We start from the raw sequence: 21,742 nt of genomic DNA on the forward strand, positions 1-21,742 counted from the left end.
AGTAATTAAAAAAAGCAAGGCTGGTATGAACACCAGCATACCAGCAACCCATGGTGCCCAGCAATACAGATCTTTTCAACCAGGTTAGGCAAATGTCTCCATTTGCTCTCCATTTAATCTCATAGGAGAAACAATTCAGATACTAAAGACATCTCATTTGTAATTATTCTTTCTTACAGGCACAAAAAAAAAAAAAAAAAAAAAAAAAATCAGTTTGCAAGTAACTGGAACTTTTCTACAAAAGTGAACAAAATCAGCTCTGTTCAAATGTACTCTCTGACAATCTAAAACATGAACACTCAGTCTTGTGTATAGATGGTGTTGCCTGTAAGCTCTAATGCACATGTGCAACTGTGGGCATGGCCAGGTGCTAATGCGATGCAGGCTGACTCTCTAAGTTCGTGGAGGCCATATGGGTTAAGAGTCAGCCGAGGAACTGGCACACGTGTCAGCACTACAGCATGCCGTCAGTTTCCTTGCATGCGCTCTGTTGGTGCCGGCCGTGATATCTGCAGTCGCCACCAGATTGACACGCATGAGTAAAGAATGCACACCTGCGTCTCATGTGCTTAAGTGTGTGCAGGTGCGAGAGTGTGTACACGTGTGTGCGCGCGTCCAAATGCATTATGCATGAGTGTTTTAAACAAGTGTTTTAATTGACAAAGGGATGGAAAAAAGGAGGAGAAAGCAGGAAATGAAGAGAGAGAATAGAAGTTTACATTTATTCATTTGGTAGACGCTTTTATCTAAAACGAGAAATCAGTACATGTGTTCCTTGGGAACTGAACCAATGACCTAGGTGTGGCTAGTGCCATGCTCCGAAATCAGCTGAGCTACAGTGACTGAAATTAAATTCTATGATTTTTTTGGGTGGTAGGATGGTATTTACAATGCAACGCTTGAAATGTGTTAACAGGTAGAGATTTAGCTGTTTTTTGTCATTTTACCTCCTTAATCTGATGTATTTTTGAGTGAAACTGGTTTTTCCTATAACATTTTTCCATATGGGTTTAATCAAATTCATCATAAAAGAGTTCTAAGCCATGAAACAAACTCTCTGAGCTCTGAGGTGAATCACAACATTACAAACTTTAAATTGAAGCAAAAAAGTATTTGAAAATCAAACAACAAGACTGTTTACTACAATCCCATGAATCGGCAGTAAAATCTGACAACATTCATATAATCAGTTGTGCTTCCTAACCTTTAGATCACGTAAAAACTTTACTTACCAAGCTGGTCCAGCTAATGCGCATGCATGTCCTTGATGAAATCCAACAGATGGTGTCTCTATCAAAAAGGTGATTGGCTCTTTTAACTGTAAGGTGGGACTTCCATTCCTAAAGCCGCCATATTTAGCGTTATGTATGCCTTCGATTCATAAGTATACCATTGACATGCCTCATCCTATACTGTTTCTGATTTTATCCGTTGGGAATTGATATACGAGTCTCTAAATAACAGGTGATTAGACAGAAGGGGTTTACAGTTAGGGGGGTAAAATGACCCGTACCATGATATAAGATTTTGGTTATACTGTCCACCCCTGTCGATGAGTGTGCACTGCAGTGGATGGTTTATATTTGGATCAGATAAGGGTCACACTTTTGTAGTGTCCCTCAAAAGGGTCGTACGGCTTTGACCTCTGCCTCATACCAAGTATAGCGGTCTAAAGCATCTAGGCTGTTCTGGTCATCTGTCATGGAGTGGCACTTACACAAACAAAGAGCAACTGATCTTCACAGACAGAGATGGATCCAATGGAGCGCAAAGCCAGAGCGGGAAAATTTGCCTAGCAACACCGCGCACCCAACCCATGCCAACACTGGCATAGCTATCCACCGCAACCATGCCCACCCATAAATCTAGCAAAGACTTGCAGAAGAGTCCTACAAAACACTGTCCTACAAAGAAAAAGAGATAATTTATGGATGCATTCATTGACGATTGACTGTGTACATCGCACATCTGATTTCCTACATTGTTGTCCATTTGCCCATTTTTATGCCAACCCTGTGCTAACAGCTGCTATTTTAACAGTTTCACTCTGTTTTAAAGGGATAGTTCACCCAACAATTTTAGGAATATTCCAGGTTCAATACAAGTTAAACCCAATCGACAGCATTTGTGCCATAATGTTGATTACCACAAAAATGCATTGACTTGTCTCTTGAGGTTACAGTACAACACTTACAATGGAAGTCAATGGGCCCAATCCATATATGTTAAAATACTATTGTTTCAAAAGTACAGTCACAAGATGTAAACAATATGCATGTTAACATAAAAGTTATATCCAATTTTACAACTTCGTTGCCATGACGATGTAACGCCGTAACCCTGTAATCCCGATAAACAGTGATTTATAAAATTTTACAGCTCAAGTTATACATGAGTTTTAACAGAAGAATTAATGCAATTAACGGTAATCAACATTATGCCACATATAATGTAGATTGAGTTTATCTTGTACTAAAACCGAAATATTTCTTTAAAATGTATACTATTCATACTATTATTGACGACATTTCTGATACTTTTAAGGTGTTTTTTATCGCTTTTATTTCCACAGAAGAAACAACATTGAGTAAATAATGACAGAAATTTCATTTTTGGGTGAACTACTTCTTTAGGGATAAAAGCCTTTATTTTTTCACATTTGTTTTTATCAGCTCAAATCATACTCAAGCCGACCATACAAAACATGTGTTTCACAGCTTATGTATATGCGAGTTAAATTATGTAATTTGCGTTCGCGTTCAAGTGTGTGTTCCATTACCATGGCAACAGCGCAACATATCAGCAAGCACAGAGGTGCAGCGGTGCTACGGGCACTGCCAGATTTCTGCCAAGGCCTAATCCATGCCAGTAGTGACATGAGCGAAGGGGAAGGGAGGAGGACACACACACACACACACACACACACACACACACACATACACACTGGATATCCTCCTATTCTTTTGGCTGGAGACTCCCATGGCAAAGGCAGTCAGAATCCATTCTCCATGGATACTGGGACAGCTGTGCAGATAGCGAATGTGAGCCGATTGGTTTGGGCCTTTCTGCATGAAGCTTAAGATAAAAACTACAAGGTACTTTATTCTCTGCCGTATACTTCCGTGCCAAATAGCATCTGATTCAGCCTAGCTTTGTCTTTCCCACCACCTAATACACTGGACAGCAGAATAAAATGGCTCTTTGTGGCATTTATTACATTATAGTGGACTGAACATGTCCTCCTGTATTTGACCTTCTATAAAGCTTGAGATATTTGTTTGAAAGGCCACAAGTAGTTCTTTAGTGTAAAAAATATAGTCTAATATGACATCGTTGTGTACCGAACAAGAAAAAAATATTGTCAATTTTTTTGGCCATGTCGCCCAGCCCCAAGTTATATAACGTTCATTCTATGAGACTAGGTTGGACGACCAATGACATCAAACCTGTAGCTAAGACTAATTATCAGGACAAAAGGCATCCTGACTGGAACCCCGACAGGACGCGGCTTGTAAAATCGGGACTGTCCCGACTGGTCACCCTCGCTACACATCCAAAACCAGTCGAGAATGGTTTAGCAGAATTACTTTATTGCTGTTTTTATATGTCAGAAAATCAACTTCATATTATAATTTTTTTTTTCAACTTATTTGTTAAGATCAGGGGCTCTATTTTGAGTACGCAAAGCACAGCGCAACACGCTATGACCGTGCACAACGTCTTATCCAATTTTCATGTGAGCATTAATTCTAGAGGTCATGGTTTATTTTTTTAATTATTATTATTATTATTATTATTATTATTATTATTATTATGTTTAAATGTATTATTATTCTTGTATATTTACAATTGTATTTATGATTTCATTTTTACTAGTAATTTTCCACTTGTAAAATGTTTGGATTTAATATGATTTTTTTTGACCACTTCATTATTTTGATTATATTTTCATTTAGTTTGAAGTGTAATTTGAATTTAGAAATACTTTTGGTTTAATTATTTTTTTTCAATACATTAAATAAATTTTTTTTAATCATTGTTAATACTAGCCATGATTTGTGTGTCAGTAGATGAAAATGATTAATTATACTTACATTCTCTGTAATTTAACGGAACCTACATTCATATAAACCACATTTTCTGTGCGTATAAAAGGAGCGTGTCCCATTTAACAAGGTTAAGGCGCAAAATAATGTTAATCCATATTTTATTCTTCTAATTCATTGCATACGGTCCATTTACACTACCAACTACTTATGAATGTGCTGTCTTTGTTTATATCATTGGTGCTGGACAGGGAATGGGCTGTATAATAGGACGGAGACGGTGCCGAAGAAGAACCTCTGAAGAACCTGATTAGCGCCTTGCGCACGCGATTTCACCAAACCCATTTGCGCCTAGACTCAGCACTTGCTGGCACAAAAATTCCAAAACTTCATGGCCATGCCCACTGTCTTTGCGCTTATGACTTAAGGTACTGCGTTGCGCTTATCGCTTGCGCTCTTAAAATAGGGCCCCAGTTGTCATAACTAATTTAAACATTCTGATTCGCCATTGTCGTTTCATTGCTCAACTGACTTGTCTCAACGGCTGCAAAAACATGTTGTAAATAGAAACCGTTGTCGCAACAGGAGTAGATTTGAATGGATCATAATCATCAGTTTTCACGAGTAGTAATCTTGATTACTTTTTAGATTAATTGTGCAGCCCTAGGTAAATGTACGCAAACATGAATGAGATTTAAGAGCTCCCACAGAGAGGAAGACTTTTCGAGAACAATGATTCAAATTCCGATCTTTTCCTAACACAAATGTATCATATGGTTTCAGAATACTAGATATATTGCGTACAAGTACTATGGACTTCTTTTATGGTGACTTTTTGTCCTTTTTCGGCATTTGACTGCCTATTCTGCTAAACTTCTGCATTTGTCTACAATGGGGGAAAAAAATTCGGATTTTTATGATGAAAGTGAGTACATGCAGCAAAAAAAATTCTAAGGGTCAAAGATAGGGTGGAATATGGTCATGAAAACCTGACTGTTTTTGGTGCAAAAAACCTCATCTAACATAATAACTGAACATCAGGTAAAAACAAAATGAAAACTTAATGATCCATTTAATGTAGTCCCTAAACACTGCTACGGAATGTCTTTGTTTGTGGCCTTTTATTATTGTAGATCTTACGGAGGGTGAATGAGGGCTTTGACAGTCGGTTAAGGAACACGGCTGTCGCCCCGTGAGAATGAATTAGTAAAAGGAACAGAGTGTCTCTGTGCCCATATGGCATTGTAACCATCCTGCACTCCCATTTCTGTGCCATGAAACCAGCGCGACTCAACGCCACTGGACACCGTTTGGGCAAACATGAGACTCTGGTTTCACCAGCAGACTGATTATCGCATATGCGCACAATACCAACATGGCCCTTTGATGTGAAACGTAAGATCAACTAGTTTTCCTCTTCAATATTTCCTGCCATATTCTGCCTGAGAATTTTAACATAAAAAATATTTGATCATTAAACCGCAACATTTGACATCAATCACTGAACAAAGCAATCATAACTATAAAAACATTTGTAATTAATGGGTATTTGACATTTTAAGCAATTTCAGCAGTGTCTTGCGGTGTGACATGCTATACTTCATCCTTTAAAATTATTTGTAAATGTTTTCTACTTCTGTAATTACAGTTCAATGCACTGTAATGCAATGCAGTTTTTTATGATCTCACATTAATTGAGAGACTATCTGGAACATTTGTATTTTGTCATACTGCAGGGATGTTAAAAATGAACTAGCGAAGGGAAGAAGGAGTTTGATCATGTTTTGGCACAATGTGTGGACTTTTCAGATGATCCCTTACCCACCTCGGGAAAAATTTCCAATGTATATCGATATTGAAATCACTTTACGCTGCTGGGGTGGTCCCCCTTCAACAATTTTGCCGTGACCAGCTTAAATACGGGACCGATTGCACCCCGTATTGATTCAATACGGTATGCATCATTTCATCTTTAAATACGGGACAATCCTGTATTTTTAGGGACGGGTGGCAACCCTAGCCCCATTCAGCCTATTCTCCCCTGTCGATGTCCGTGTGAGGAGCGCATCTAAACGTGTTCAACGGGAGACGTTGGAGACCGTAAGCAACAGCAAAGGCTGTCCTTAGAGCGCATGTTAATAGAACAACAGTTCGATTAATAGATAATAGGTAACAATAAATAACAGTTTAACAATAGATCATAGTTAATAGAAAACAGTTTGATTTATGCAGCTCCAAGTCACTTTCAAACATGTAGAATATAATTGACAACTAACCAATTATAAACAACTAGCTAGCAACTAGCTCCTGCAAAACTGCCTAATACTGTGACAACACCACTTGAGCAACACTCACTGCATGCTTGTGAGTGTTTATTTGTGTGTTTTGAGTGTGAACATGTGTATGTGAAGAATAAAAACTTGAAAAACAGAACTTGAAAAAGAATTACAAGTGAGCGAACGAAAAAAGGAACATTTGAGCTTGACGTGTGAGTGAATCAAAAAGTAAATTAAGGTGAAAGTATTCAATTCTGAAAACTCAAACTATTGTTTATTCAGACTGCAGTTCCATTAGATTTTAATCCCTTGAGCAGATGTTCCAACTCATTTTCTGGGCCTGGGGAGCGAAGCTATACGAGAGCTTCACTTCAATCCAGAGTGACTAAGTCATTTTTGAGAGAAAGTTAAGCCTTTTGTGGCCGGATGGCTTCAACCATCACAGCCGTGAATTTTATTTGGTCAATCTGTACAGATCCTCTTCGCTAAGAACATTTATTAAAGTTTAAACCTAAAGCGAGATGCAAAACTTTTCTCCTCTGCTCAGTAAAATTAAGATTCAACTGCTATAAGGTGTGTAACGGTCTTAAAAATGATTGCAAATTAAAACCTCAGAATTCTCAGAGGTTGTCTTAGCATCTTGAGTTAATTAAAGGAATAGTTCACTCAAAAATGAAAATTCTCTCTTAATTTACTCACCCTCATGCCATCCCAGATGTGTTTGACTTTCTTTCTTCTGCTCAACACAAATTGAGATTTTTTTGAAAAAATTTTCAGCTCTGTAGGTCCATACAATGCAAGTGAATGGTGACCAGAACTTTGAAGGTCTAAAAAGCACATAAAGGCAGCATAAATGTAAATCATATGAAACCAGTGGTTAAATCAATGTCTTCAGAAGCGATATGATAGGTGTGGGTGAGAAAAAGATCTATATTTATGTCCTTTTTTGCTACAAATCTCCACTTTGACATCCACATTCTTCTTCTTCTGTTTTTGGTGATATGCATATCGCCACCTACTGGTCAGGGAGATGAATTTATTGCAACAAAAAAAAAATTATATTGGTTTGTTTCTCACCACACCTATAATATCACTTCTGAAGACTCAGATTTAACCACAGAAGTTGTATGGATTACTTTTATGCTGACTTTATATGCTTTTGAGCTTCAAAGTTCTGGCAAACATTAAGTTGCATTGTAAGGACCTACAGAGCTGAGATATTCTTCTAAAAATCTTCGTTTGTGTTCAGCAGAAGAAAGAAAGTCATACACATCTGGGATGGCATGAGTGTGAGTAAATGATGAGAGAATTTTCATTTTTGGGTGAACTATCCCTTTAAATCCAAAATAGTAATTGGCCAGGCCAGTTAATTGATATTTGGACATTTTGAGATTATGGGCGCTGACCAGTTCATTTCAGAGTGTCAGTTTCAAAATCTACCCACAAACTTGACAGTAGATATTGCAAAAATTCTGTTATCAAATCTTAATCTGTGTGTGTGTGTGTGTGTGTGTGTGTGTGTTGTATGGACTTATTGTACATAGTAAGTCTTCAATTAAATATACATACATACACTACCATTCAAAGGTTTCAGAACACATTTAGGTTTGTTTTTTAAAAAGAAATTGATGCTTCTGTTCACTTCTGTTCATGCATTAAATTTATCAAGAATTACAGTAAAGACATTTATAATGTTAAAAATGACTAATTTGATTTTAAATAAAAATGGTATCCTTCAAACTTTGTTAATCCAAGCATCCTCTACTTGCAGCAATGTACTTGAAGTTCATGTTAAAGTGTTTGATATGAACTGGTCATTGAAGCTGCAGTGAGAAGTCCGTTTCTCAAACTAGAGACTCTGGTGTTCTTGCCATCTTGTTATTGTGCCACTGGGCCATCCACTTCCCTCTCTGTCTCGGTAAGATCCAGTTTGCTTTCAAAACAGTAGTGCATGGAATAGCCTTCTCCTCTAAAAATAACAAAATATATAAATAGATTTATACTGACAAATTTGAGGAGAAATGTGTTTCGTTTTGGTCATTCTAAAATCAGAATTTGACTTGCAAAGTGTAAAGTGACTTGCAAGTGTACTCAATACCTCAGCAACAGAAGAAAGACACTGTATTGTGATGTCCACTGTTTTAATAATAAGAAAACCAAATTAACACATTAGAATGATATCTTAAAGGATTACTTCACCCGAAAATGATAATTCTCTCATGATTTACTCACCTTAAAGCCATTCCAGATGTGTATGTCTTTCCTTCTTCAGCAGAACCGAAATGAAAATTTGTATAAGCACATTTCAGCTTTTTTGTACAATGAAAGTGAATGGGTGCCATGAGGCTGCTGACTGTTAGGCAGCATAAAAGTAATCTATACGACTCCAGTCGATCAATTAATGTCTTCTGAAGCAAACTGATAGGTTTGTGTTAGAAAAATCGATAATTAAAAAGTTCTTAACTTTAAATCTTTGCTTCCGGCCAGTGCTGTATTTCTGTTTGAAATGACCTAACTCTCACGTGACGTTCATTCCTCTGTTGTATACAAAGCACACGCTTCTGACTCCTCGCGTGAACGTGCCAATGCGCTTACATCACGCGACACCTCCGTGATGGGCCAGCTGGTAGCCGGAAGCGTTTTTTACAAGTTAATAATATTTTAATTATCGATTTGTTTTTACACAAACCTATCGATTTGCTTCAGAAAACATTAATTGATCGACTGTGAGTCATGTGGATTACTTTTATGCTGCATATATATGCCTTTTGGACCATCAAATAGCCAGCAGCCTCATGGCACCCATTCGTTTTCATTGTACAAAAAAAGCTGAAATGTGCTTATAAAATCTTAATTTTGGTTCTGTTGAAGAAGGAAAGACATACACATCTGGGATGGCTTAAAGGTGAGTAAATCATGATAGAATTTAAATTTTTGGGTGAACTAATACTATAAGGATTAAGTAATACAGTAAATTCTTAGCAGACTGAAGTAATATCTGCTTAAAATGGAGCTTTGCCATCATGGGTAAAAATAGATTTTTTTTTTTATAATTAATCAAAATAGAAAACTCTTATTTCAAATGGTAATAATAATTTGCAGCATTTCTAATGTTTTGGCAGTATTTTTGACCCATTTAATGCATCCTTGGTGAACAGAAGCATCAATTTCTTTAAAACAAATAATCGGCCATCCTGCTCTCTAGATATCAGTATTGGCACTGCATTAAAAAAAAGCCCTTGTCGATCACTACTGTGTACAATCATCCCCATAACTGTTAGAAGACTGAGACCAGAGATCCAAGTGCAGAGGCAAAGGAACAGATTTTATTGATAATTAAACACAGCAGAGCTGGCGAAGCGTGAGGGGAACGCGGCACCAACTGCAGCATGGAGATGGAGAGTGTGTTCATAGGCTTGTGTGTGTTGTGGTAGTGTAGAGCGCAGATCTGCGTGGAATCCTCTGGAGGATAGTGTGTTCGTAGGTCTGTGTGCGTCGTGGTAGTGTGAAGAGCAGATCCGTGAGGAATCCTCTGGGGGATAGTGTGTTTGTAGGTTTGTGTGCGTCGTGGTAGTGTGAAGAGCAGATCCAGTGCAGAGAGGTAACTGATGAGAAATACTCAGGTGAAGCATCAAGGCGAGCGAAGTGACCAACAGGATGGTAACCACAATAAAGGCACAACAGCAAAGACTGGCAACTAATATAGAAAACATGCAACAGGACTGACTAGGGCAGAGAGAGAGTGGTGAGTAACTAACATACAACAACAATCTAGCAAAGAACACGAAACAGAGTGGGGTAAATATAGGCAGAAAACAAATCACAATCAGGTGCCGCTCATCCGCTGAAAGTTTGCATGATCAGTGTTCCCATGGAAACTATCAGGTTTCCCATGGCAATGCTGATTCCACAAGCCAGCAGCACCTTAAACATATGAAGAGAATGTAAACACAAATGGAACTAATCAGCAGACTCACCAACCATGAGAGTACAACCCCACCAAGGGACGCCTCTTGGCATACCCAGAAGAGTTACCATGACGAATATGGAACTGATAGATGAGGGTGCAGTTCAGAATGTCCAGAGCTGGGACCCAGCATCTCTCCACAGGACCATTACCCTGCCAGTCCACCAGGTACTGCACCCCTCTGCCCCTGTGTCTGGAGCGCCCTCCAGCACGCAATGCGGAGGTGGGACGCGTGTGGAGGAATGTAAATTAGACCGAATGACAGGTTTAACTCGGGAGACATGAAGGAAGGGGGGAAATTTGAGATGGACCGCCGTTGGGCTAATGACCTTCATGATAGGGAAAAGGTCCAATGAATTTGGGCCCCAGTTTACGAGAGGGGAGTCGGAGTGGGATTTCCTTAGAAGACAACCAGACCATCTGCCCGCAGCTGTAAACTGGAGGCTTAGACCGGTGACGGTCCGTTGACTTCATAATGCATGCGCCAGTCCGGAGGAGGGCTTCTCTGGCTATCCGCCAGGTGCAAAGGCACCGTTTAATAAATGCGTGTGCGGACACGACCTGGGCATCGAGTTCTTGGGTGGGGAACAGAGGGGGCTGGTAACCTAGACAACACTGGAAGGGTGATAGCCCCGTAGACGACGGTAAGAAATTGTGGGCATACTCAACCCAGACTAAATGAGAGCTCCAAGAAGATGGATTACGGGAGGCGACGTAACACAGGGTCTTTTCAAACTCTTCATTAGCTCCCTCTGCCTGTCCATTGGTCTGGGGATGAAACCCAGAAGACAGACTCACGGTAGCCCCCTGCTGTCGGCAGGATTTCTTCCAAAACCGTGACATGAATTGGGGTCCCCTGTCAGAAACCACATTGACCGGGAGGCCATGAATGCAGAAGATATGATTAATGATTTCAACTGCTGTCTCCCTCGCTGAAGGTAATTTGAAGAGGGGAATGAAATGAGCTGCCTTCAAGAACCAGTCCACCACGGTCATGATGACCATGTTGCCATGGGACGGGGGAAGACCGGTGACAAAATCCATGGCAATGTGGGACCAGGACCTCGAAGGGACTGACAGCGGTTAGAGGAGCCTGGCTGGAGGTTGACAGGAAGTCTTTTTAGATGCAAAAATAGGGCAAACGGACACGAACCGAAGCGAAGGCCACCAGAATCGCTGTCTAATGAGAGCCTGGGTACGAGCAGCCCCTAAATGGCCAGCGACATTGGACAAGAGGCCCCACCGGAGAACGTGTGTCCGGACTGAATGCGGAGCAAATAACAGACCCGTTGGACACTCGGCAGGGAAGGTGGCGTTGCGTGGAGTGGAGCAGACTTTAGCCTCCATGTCCCAGTACACCATGCCCACCACCCGAGAGGCGGGTAGGATGGTGTCCAGAAGGGCGGTGGAGGTCCAAGGCATAGATTTCATCTTGGAATGTATCGGATAACCCCTGCAGGAACTGATCCCACTGTGCTTGATCATTCCACTCACAGGATGCAGCAAGTGTGCAGAACTCAATGGCATAGTCCGCGACTGACCGGTTACCCTGGAACAAACCAGCCAGAACCCTCTGCGCTTCACGGCCTTGGGCCGAATGATTGAAAATTCGACAGAGCTGTGCTGAGAATTCCTTGAACGATGAGCAGCAGGGGCGGCCATTGTCCCACATAGTGGTTTCCCGCTCACCAGCCCTCCCGGACAGAAGCGTCATGACAAAAGCCACCTTAGCTGTCTCCGAGGGGCTGCAGCGAGAAAAACAGTGAGCACTGAAAGAGGAATGTGCAGCATAACCCCACCTCACCTGAAAATGGAGCAGGAGGGTTGAGATGGGTTTCTGAGCGTCCGATGCTGGGGGGAACCGCTGGGACCAGTATCGGGAGGCAGGCGAAGTTGTTGGACTGGTGATATGAGCTCCGATCTCTGGGACACCATCATCTGTTCAGGTGGAGATCTGTTCCTGCTGGCGACCCAAGAAAACTCCCTGCTCAGCAAGCACAGATCGAAGGTCAGCGTCCTCCACTGGATCCATCCTGGCTAGATTGTCTGTCAGAAGGATGAGTCCAGAGATCCAAGTGTGGAGGCAAAGGAACAGATTTTATAGATAATTAAACACAGCAGAGCTGGCGAAGCATGAGGGGAACCTGGCACCAACTGCAGCGTGGAGATGAAGAGTGTGTTCATGGGATAATGTGTTCGTAGGTTTGTGTGCGTCGTGGTAGTGTGAAGAGCAGATCCAGTGCATAGAGGTAACTGATGAGAAACACTCAGGTGAAGCGTCAAGGCGAGCGAAGTGACCAAAAGAATGGTAACCACAATCCAGGCACCACAGCGAAGACTGGAAACCAATATAGAAAACACTCAACAGGCCCGACTAGGGCAGAGAGAGAGTGGTGAGTAACTAACACAGAACAAGAATCTAGCCAAGAACACGGAACAGAGTGGGGTAAATATGGGCAGAAAACAAATCACAATCAGGTGCCGCTCATCCGCTGAAAATTGGCATGATCAGCATTCCCATGGAAATGATCAGAGCTCCCATGGCAATGCTGACTCCGCGAGCCAGCAGCACCTGAAACACATGAAGAGAACATAAACACAAATGGAACAAACCAGTGGACTCACCGATCGTGACAATAACTGAGCAAAAGAGAAAAGTGACGAAATATGTGGTAGACCAGACTGCCCGACCCAGTTTATGCTGTGTTGGTTACGTAAACCAACTACTTTCAAGTGGTCTGTTAACATTTGCTTTTAAATTGAAGGCACATCTGCAAACTTATCCACGAAATCCAGTGCTAATATTTCTAATGCAACTGCATATTTTCAATTCGATTTTTGTTTCAAGTCATTCTTGTCACTTTAGCCTTACCTACAATTGTATACATAACAAAATAGCTAAGCTAGGTCTGAGGTTGCATGTTCAGAAATTTAAATATCTATGAGTGTTAATAACTGTGTGTGATCTGTGTGTACACTAAGGCTTAAAAAGCAGGTGTGACCCTGCAGCTGTATCTGATAATCTCTCATACTTAAATACACACACACTCTTGCTCTCTCTCTCTCTCTCTCTCTCTCTCTCTAATTATACAAAATACAAGTGCATAATTAGAATTTTTGATGTCGACCCTCATTTTCAGCACAAAGCAAATTCATGTAATTTAAAATGACCTTCAACAGCCTGTTACATTTCTTTGCTAAATAAGAGGATTTAACGCAGAAGGCAACATTATGATCTACAATTAAACAGTTAAAAGCCTTAACAACAACAGATCTTTTTTCTTTAATGTATCTTTTAACTTGTCAGACTGCCAAAACAATGGAAGTACTTAAAAATGTCTTTTCTTAGCCTTAAAATAAATGATCCCTTCCACACCACGGATGTTTTTTAAGAATGCGCCATTTGTTTGCATCAGTAACATCACTACCCCACAACAAATACATCAGAAATCCCACTTGGTCTATACCGCAACACTCCAATTTATGGGTGTGACTCTTTATTTCTATATGCCGTATTACACACTATTCCCAAAAAATCCAGACGGCATTCATTCATTCCAGAAAAGTTTTTTTTTTTTTTTCAGTAACTCTTTTAAGATTTGTATTTACATTTAATACCATTAATGTTCTTCCAGACCTGCTGTCATTTTTAACAGGCATCAAACAAGCCAAATTGTAAATGCATTCATGAAACACAAAGCTCCGAAATTCAAGCACAAAGACTGTAGATGCACAGACTGCACAATTTAAAAAAGTCCACCATATAATGCCTTAAAATTGATCAAATTAAATTAATAAATGTTAGCAGATAGATAGACAGATAGATTCAAATCTTTAATCTGGCCAATACAAACTTGAATATATCCTGTAATAAAATAATATAATATATTTGCTTTTCCTGTTGCGACTGGCTAACTCTCGTTGTTTTCTCTGGAGCAGGCACAGGTCTGGTTCAGCGCAACACAAACACGAAAATCTGTAGATAAATCTGCAGCAACCACCTACACTACACACCGCGAAGGCAACTTACAGTAAATATACGATTTGCACATATAATATCCAATTTACATTACCTGTTAATAAACATACAGCTATATAAAAAATGATTCTGACGCATGCTATAAACAACCCCTTTGACATCCTTTTCAGACATAATATGTCCATTAAGTAACTAAATAATTCCATGTTCAAATTGCACCCTTTAATCAATTAAGCAACACAACTGTGAGCACAGTAACTATTGTATTTTTAATGGGAAACAGACCGCAGCTTGCATGCCCAAAGAAAAACTCATACTCCCTGGTTCTGCAAGCATGCGGTGGGGGCATGGATGTAAAATTGTTTTAATAGAACCACTGTAAAAATCAGGAATGAATTAAACAATTGCACATGCAGTGCAAGCCAACTGTCCGCCAAGACAGGAACATAAACAACTTCACCATCTGACAGTGAGAATGCACTAACTGCTGCAGTAAAACTTTGAGAAAGAATCGTGTGGTGAATAAAGGGCAGCTATTCTTTCCTGTATAAGCTGGGTTAGATAAATGCAAGTACTATGACACAAAGAAATCTGTAGAAATGTGGGAAAAAGTGTGTGTTTGCGACTTTGGAAATAGACGTAATACATTACATTGTGTTTAAACTGATTGAAATTACATTCTTATTTGGATATTGCTTTTAAATAAAAACAGACTTATGTGTAAACCTCTGCCTTTCAGCTCTTGTAACACAAGTGCACTTAAAATTTTTGTCTTGAAATGTTTATTTGCAAAGTGCATACCATTTTGCAAGCATTTTTACAGAATAACAAACTACAAAAGTTTATTTAAAGTGTTATATTGTTGCAATTATAAAAGAAGGTTCAACTTTTAAGAGAAGGTAAAACTATTCTCAATATCCATGTCAATACACTGTATCATTTAAATGCAAAACAGAAAATATAATACTATTAGTGCAAACAAAGCACAAAAAATCCTTCAGATGCAACTGAATGCAAACTCCCGTGAATGTAAATGTATCAAATAGTAAAGTTAAAGATCAAAGGATCATATTGGGGGGTTGGGATAATTTTGCATAAATCCATAGATGTCTGGTATCTTAAAATACATCATATGGCTAAATATGCTATCAAAGAAAAAAGTGACTCTAGATCGAGTGCAGCACATGGTGTAGCAAAAAGACTCTTGCACAAAAAATACTGCAAAAACACAATATGAATGCATGCATAACTATGATGAAAATGTTCAATCCATAATACAATTTTCAATTTAAAATAATAATAGCCACAAAAAAAAAAAAAAAAAAAAAAAAAAAAAAAGGCACACAAAACAGCTACATTGCTGCATTATGAACAAAATTAAACTTGAGCCAAGACTTATAGCATGGACACAAAAAATAATAACAGCAAAGAATAAGCTATGAAAAGCATTTGAACGTGACCTTTTAGAAAAAAATAAAAATACTATGTGTTTTGCCATCAGTTTGTAATTCTTGTTAGTTTTGAAACATCTTAAGAAACTATAACTTACATAAATAATATAGATGCATTATTAGATGGTTTCAGATTCATCTAGTGTACATCGGAAATGTGTGTATGTATATGTATGTATATATATATATATATATATATATATATATATATATATATATATATATATATATATATATATATACATATAAAAGTTTGTATTCTAACCAGATGCATAATAAACCAAGTTACAAATTCTAAAATGTCTCTAAACATATCTGAATAACATATTAATAATAATTATAATAATAGCAAATCTTCAATATGAGATGCATAACAGCAGATGTAAATAAATAAAAGCCAAAAAAGGCACTTATATATAGAATTAAACTAGAGCCATGACTTAATATGCATGTAGCCGTTAATAATCTGCAAAGAATATGCTATTAAAGTATTTGAGCATGGCCTTACAGAAATGACTATGTGGTTCGGCATCAATTTGCCATTCTCATAAGTTTGGAAACAACTCAAGAAACTACAGCTTCTATAAACAGTAGATGCTCCAGTTTGAGAAGTTTTCCAGTGAATATTTTCACCAGGTGCATAAAAATCCAGTTACAAATTATACATGTCTTTAACCATATCTGACTGTTAATAGCAAATCTCCAATATGAGATGCATAACAGCATTTAAAATGACACATATTCATGGGTTCAGATAAGAAATTACGGCAAACTAGCATTCTGACGACCTTTGGCCTCTCCAAAATAATCTTTCATGAGTCGGGTGTTACAGGGTAAATCACGATCTGTGCGTGCCAAGCGATCATGTTATTAAAACTCGTACAGAAACAACGTCAAACGCGGAACCTTCCAAAGCCCGGACGCATCTTACAATCTCCACAAGTCAAAGATTTGGAGAGGGGAAGTAGGCGCGGAAAAATATAAGACGAAACTTTACACATACAGTCCAAAGTCTATGTATCCATGCACTGCTCCTCCTCTGTCCTGCTTTTCTATTAAACAGATTTGCAGCGAAGCGCCATTTTCTGCTCAAACCATGCGCAAAGCGACGCGTAAAAGAAAGTTGGAGACGTGCCACCAAACATGGAAAAGTGCAGAAGACAGCTCTCGGAATCACCTGACAGAAAGTGAAACGAATAATAAGGCGTTGTTTACCTGTGTGAGGCAGTATGGAGAGTACATGTTTATTATTCAGATGCGTTATTGAAGAGAAGTGTTGCGCTGTGTCCCGCTCGCTCACTCCATGCTGCTGTAACTCCGCCTAAAGCGCTTCAAAGTGAAAGCTTGCACAAAGTTTTACGAAGAGAAAACTTTCTCTCTCTCTCCCTCCCTCTTGCACTCTGTCTCCCGCTCTCTGTCTCTCTCTTCTCTCTGACTGAATGCACGGCTTATCTATCTGTCCGATGTGTCTTATGAGTCACTCAGCTTTGAGTGTAAATGCTTGCATGGCTATTATTAGAAGGTAAGATTTTTATAGTATAGTATAGTATAGTATAGTATAGTATAGTATAGTATAGCATAGTATGCTTTACATGGAAAAAAAAAGTTAAAATATGCAGCTATTTCTACCTGAACATGAAGCACATTTTTGGTTGCCTAAAACATTTTATATAGTACAGTATAGTATAGTATACAATGTAAAAGGTGAAAATATGCAGCTATTTTTACCTGATCTGTCCCTTAAGATAATTTTTTTAGTGTAACCTAATTTAGTCAGGCTGATTTAGTAATAGTAAATTATATTTCTGACAAATAAAACCAGTTTATTTAGATGTTACTAAATAAAGCACATTTTACATTGCCTGATATTTTTTACAGTATATAGAGTATAGTGTATAGTATAGTATAGTATAATATAGCGTCATAGTATACATGGCAAAATGTAAAAATAAACAGCTAATTCTTCCTGATCTGTCCCTTAAAATTACTTTTTTAGTGTAACCTATAGTCAGGCTGATTTAGTCATAGTACATTTGGTAATTTTTTTACTTGATTAAAACCAGTTAATTTAGATGTTACAACATGAAACACATTTTTAGGTTGCCTAAAATTTAGGTTGCCAATTTTTTTAGTATAGTATAGTATAGTAAAGAACAATATAGTATATAATAGTATATAACAGTATAGTATAGTATAGAAGAGTATATAACAGTATAGTATAGTATAGTAAATAACAATATAGTATATAATAGTATATAACAGTATAGTATAGTATAGTAAATAACAATATAGTATATAATAGTATATAACAGTATAATATAGTATAGTATAGTATAGTAAAGAACAATATAGTATATAATAGTATATAACAGTATAGTATAGTATAGTAAAGAGCAATATAGTATATAATAGTATATAATAGTATATAACAGTATAGTATAGAAGAGTATATAACAGTATAGTATAGTATAGTATAGTATAGTATAGTAAAGAACAATATAGTATATAATAGTATATAACAGTATAGTATAGTATGGAATAGTACAGAACAGTATGGTATAGTACGCTTTACGTGGCAAAAAATATGAAAATATGCAGCTATTTCTACCTGATCTGTCCCTTAAAAGTACTTTGTTAGTGTAACCTAATTTAGTCAGGCTGATTCAGTCATAGTAAATTATATTTATGACTTGATTCATTTAGATGTTAAAACATGAAGTACATTTTTAGGTTGCCTAAAAAATGTTTTGTTGTATAGCATAGTATAGTATACACAGTAAAATGTGAAAATATGCATCTATTTCTACCTGATCTGTCCCTTAAAATTACTTTTTTAGTGTAACCTATAGTCAGGCTGATTTAGTCATAGTAAATGTATTAATTTTTTTACTTGATTAAAACCAGTTAATTTAGATGTTACAACATGAAACACATTTTTAGGTTGCCTAAAAACTAGGTTGCCAATTTTTTTAGTATAGTATAGTATAGTATAGTATAGTATAGTATAGTATAGTATAGTATAGTATAGCAGAGAACAATATAGTATAGAAGAGTATATAACAGTATAGTATAGTAAAGAACAATATAGTATATAATAGTATATAACAGTACAGTATAGTATAGAATAGAAGAGTATATAACAGTATAGTATAGTACAGTAAAGAACAATATATTATATAATAGTATATAACATTATAGTATAGTATAGTATAGTATAGTATAGTATAGTATAGTATAGTATAGTATAGAAGAGTATATAACAGTATAGTGTAGTATGGAATAGTATAGAACAGTATGGTATAGTACGCTTTACATGGCAAAAATATGAAAATATGCAGCTATTTCTACCTGATCTGTCCCTTAAAAGTACTTTGTTAGTGTAACCTAATTTAGTCAGGCTGATTCGGTCATAGTAAATTATATTTATGACTTGATTCATTTAGATGTTAAAACATGAAGTACATTTTTAGGTTGCCTAAAAAATGTTTTATTGTATAGTATAGTATAGTATACACAGTAAAATGTGAAAATATGCATCTATTTCTACATGAACTGTCCCTTAAAATGTACTTTTATTAGTGTAACCTATTTTAGTCAGGCTGATTCATTGTAATAAATCATATTTTTACTAGAATAAAAGCAGTTAATTTAAATGTTTCCACATTAAGCACATTTTATGATGCTTGACATTTTCTATATAGTATATAGACTATAGTATATTATAGTATCGTACTATAGTTTGCTTTACATGGCAAAATGTAAAAATATGCAGCTATTTTTACCTGATATGTCCCTTAAAATTTACGTTTGTTAGTGTAACCTAATTTAGTCAGGCTGATTCAGTCGTATTAAATCATATATTTGGCTTGAATAAAACCAGTTCATTTAGATGTTAAAACATGCAGCACATTTTAGGTAAATAGATCATGTTCATTCAAATATGAATATTGGCTATTTTAATATATATGAATAATTTGAATGTAAATCAATTAATGATCTGTTAAACATTATATAATGTAATAACGTTTGTTAATGTCATGCATGAAAGTCAGTATATATTATATACACTGTAAAAAGTGGAAATGTGCTGTTGTTACCATAAGGAGCTATTATTTTATTTTATTTTATTTTATTTTTTTAGCTTCTGGACACTCAAAAATTTAATTTGTTGGTGTAACCTAATATAGTCAGGTTGATTTAGTCATGTTAAATTATATTTTTTGGCTTGAATAAAACCAGTTAATTTAGATACTGGCATATAAAGCACATTATTGGTTACCCTGAGTGATTTTTTTTTTTACATTGCATGTGTGTACTGTGCAGCCTAAACATTTTTCCTACTTTTGGACACACACACACACACACACACACACACACACACACACACACACACACACATATATATATACATACATACATATACATACATACAAAATGTGTGTGTGTGTGTGTGTGTGTGTGTGTGTGTGTGTGTGTGTGTGTGTGTGTCCAAAAGTAGGAAAAATGTTTAGGCTGCACAGTCTTTAGCCAAAGATTTCACTTTTGCAAACTTGCATATATTAACAGCTCTTAAGGCCTAACTTAATGATGGTCATAAGTTACACATTTAACTTATTTCCATTTTGACATATATTTAATTTCTTTATATAGGTTTAAAAAACTACTGCATATTCACGTTAAAGAGGAATATATGTAAAACATAGTATATATAGATAGATAGATAGATAGATAGATAATTATGTGTGTGACTGTCGGATGCACATGTAATGTCCTCAGTAGTGTATTAACTATAAAAGACACACAAATGCACTGTGGTAGCAGCTGTTCTGTTTCAAACTTCTAAATGAATGTGCTTTGCAAAAACATGAAAGGAGTGAACATTAAGAAAAGAGCAGGCGGCAAATGTGTAGGTATAAAGTTTTGGAGCACATCCCTGTATGGAGATTTTGATGGGGGTGAAGTCATTGAGCAGGAGCGAAGCTGAAGACTGGATGTGCCACCGGAGGCCGGGAGATTTATGAGGCACGACTGCCTGTGCAGCTCCACCGCAAGCCACAGCAGGGGAAACAAAGAGAACTCGGCACTGTGCAGCAAATTACAGCCCTCTGCCAGGGGGACCAGAGAGCTGGAGAAGGAGGGAGAGAAAACTGCAGAAGGGAGGAAACTGGGAGAGAGATCTGTGCCGGATGACCACACAGGAAACAAATACCTGCATGAATCATCATTTGTCTTATGGTCAATGCTGGTTACCTTATATAACCATTGATTTGTCATGTGTATATGAGTTGTTGACAAATAGCTTGTCCTTCATAATCAATTTAATGACAAATCACTTTTTTAAACATCAAGATTTTAGGTTTAAATTTATACATTTCTTTCTTCTGCTGAACACAAACCAAGATTTTCATAAGAATATCTCAGCTCTGTAATTCCATAAAATACATGTGAATTGTGGCCGGAACTTTGAAGCTCCAAACATCACATAAAAGCAACATAAATGTAATCCATATGACTTCAGTGGTTTAATACATGTCTTCTGAAGTTATGCAATCACTTTGGGTGAGAAACAGATCAATATTACAATCCTTTTTTACTATAAATATCCACTTGAACTTTCAGAATGTAAAAGTGGAGATCAGAGTAAAAAAGGACTTAAATATTGATCTGTTTCTCACCCACACCTATAATATAACTTCTGAAGAAATAGATTTAACCACTGGAGTCGTATGGATTACTTTTATGCTGCCTTTATGTGATTTTTGGAGCTTCAAAGTTCTGGCCACCATTCACTTGCATTGTGATGGACCTACAGAGCTGAGATGTTCTTCTAAAAATCTTCATTTGTGTTCTGTAGAAGAAAGTCATACACATCGATGAGAATTTTCATTTTTGTGTGAACTATCCTTTTAAGAACATTTTGACCATTCTTTTGCATATAATGAAAGTGAGTGGTGACTGGGGCACCAAAATGACAAAATAGCATCATACAATTAGTTTGCATGACCCATGCGCTATAGTCCAAG

The 21,742-nt window shown here is 37.3% G+C and overlaps 1 protein-coding gene across 11 annotated transcripts in view; it reads right to left on the reverse strand.

The window, feature by feature from the left end:
• LOC127451986 (nuclear factor 1 X-type-like) overlaps positions 1–21,742 on the reverse strand; it is a 212,288-nt gene that overhangs the window by 169,472 nt on the left and 21,074 nt on the right. The window contains exon 1 of one of the 11 annotated variants that reach the window (XR_007899175.1): positions 16,935–17,123. The exons of the other annotated variants lie outside the window; for them this stretch is intronic. The gene's annotated coding sequence lies outside the window, so the exon portion shown is untranslated. Of the gene's footprint in view, positions 1–16,934; positions 17,124–21,742 lie in introns of those variants that run through there. 11 annotated transcript variants of the gene reach the window in all.

The sequence above is a fragment of the Myxocyprinus asiaticus genome, chromosome 14, assembly GCF_019703515.2.
Source record: "Myxocyprinus asiaticus isolate MX2 ecotype Aquarium Trade chromosome 14, UBuf_Myxa_2, whole genome shotgun sequence".
In the NCBI taxonomy this organism is placed as follows: Eukaryota; Metazoa; Chordata; class Actinopteri; order Cypriniformes; family Catostomidae; genus Myxocyprinus; species Myxocyprinus asiaticus.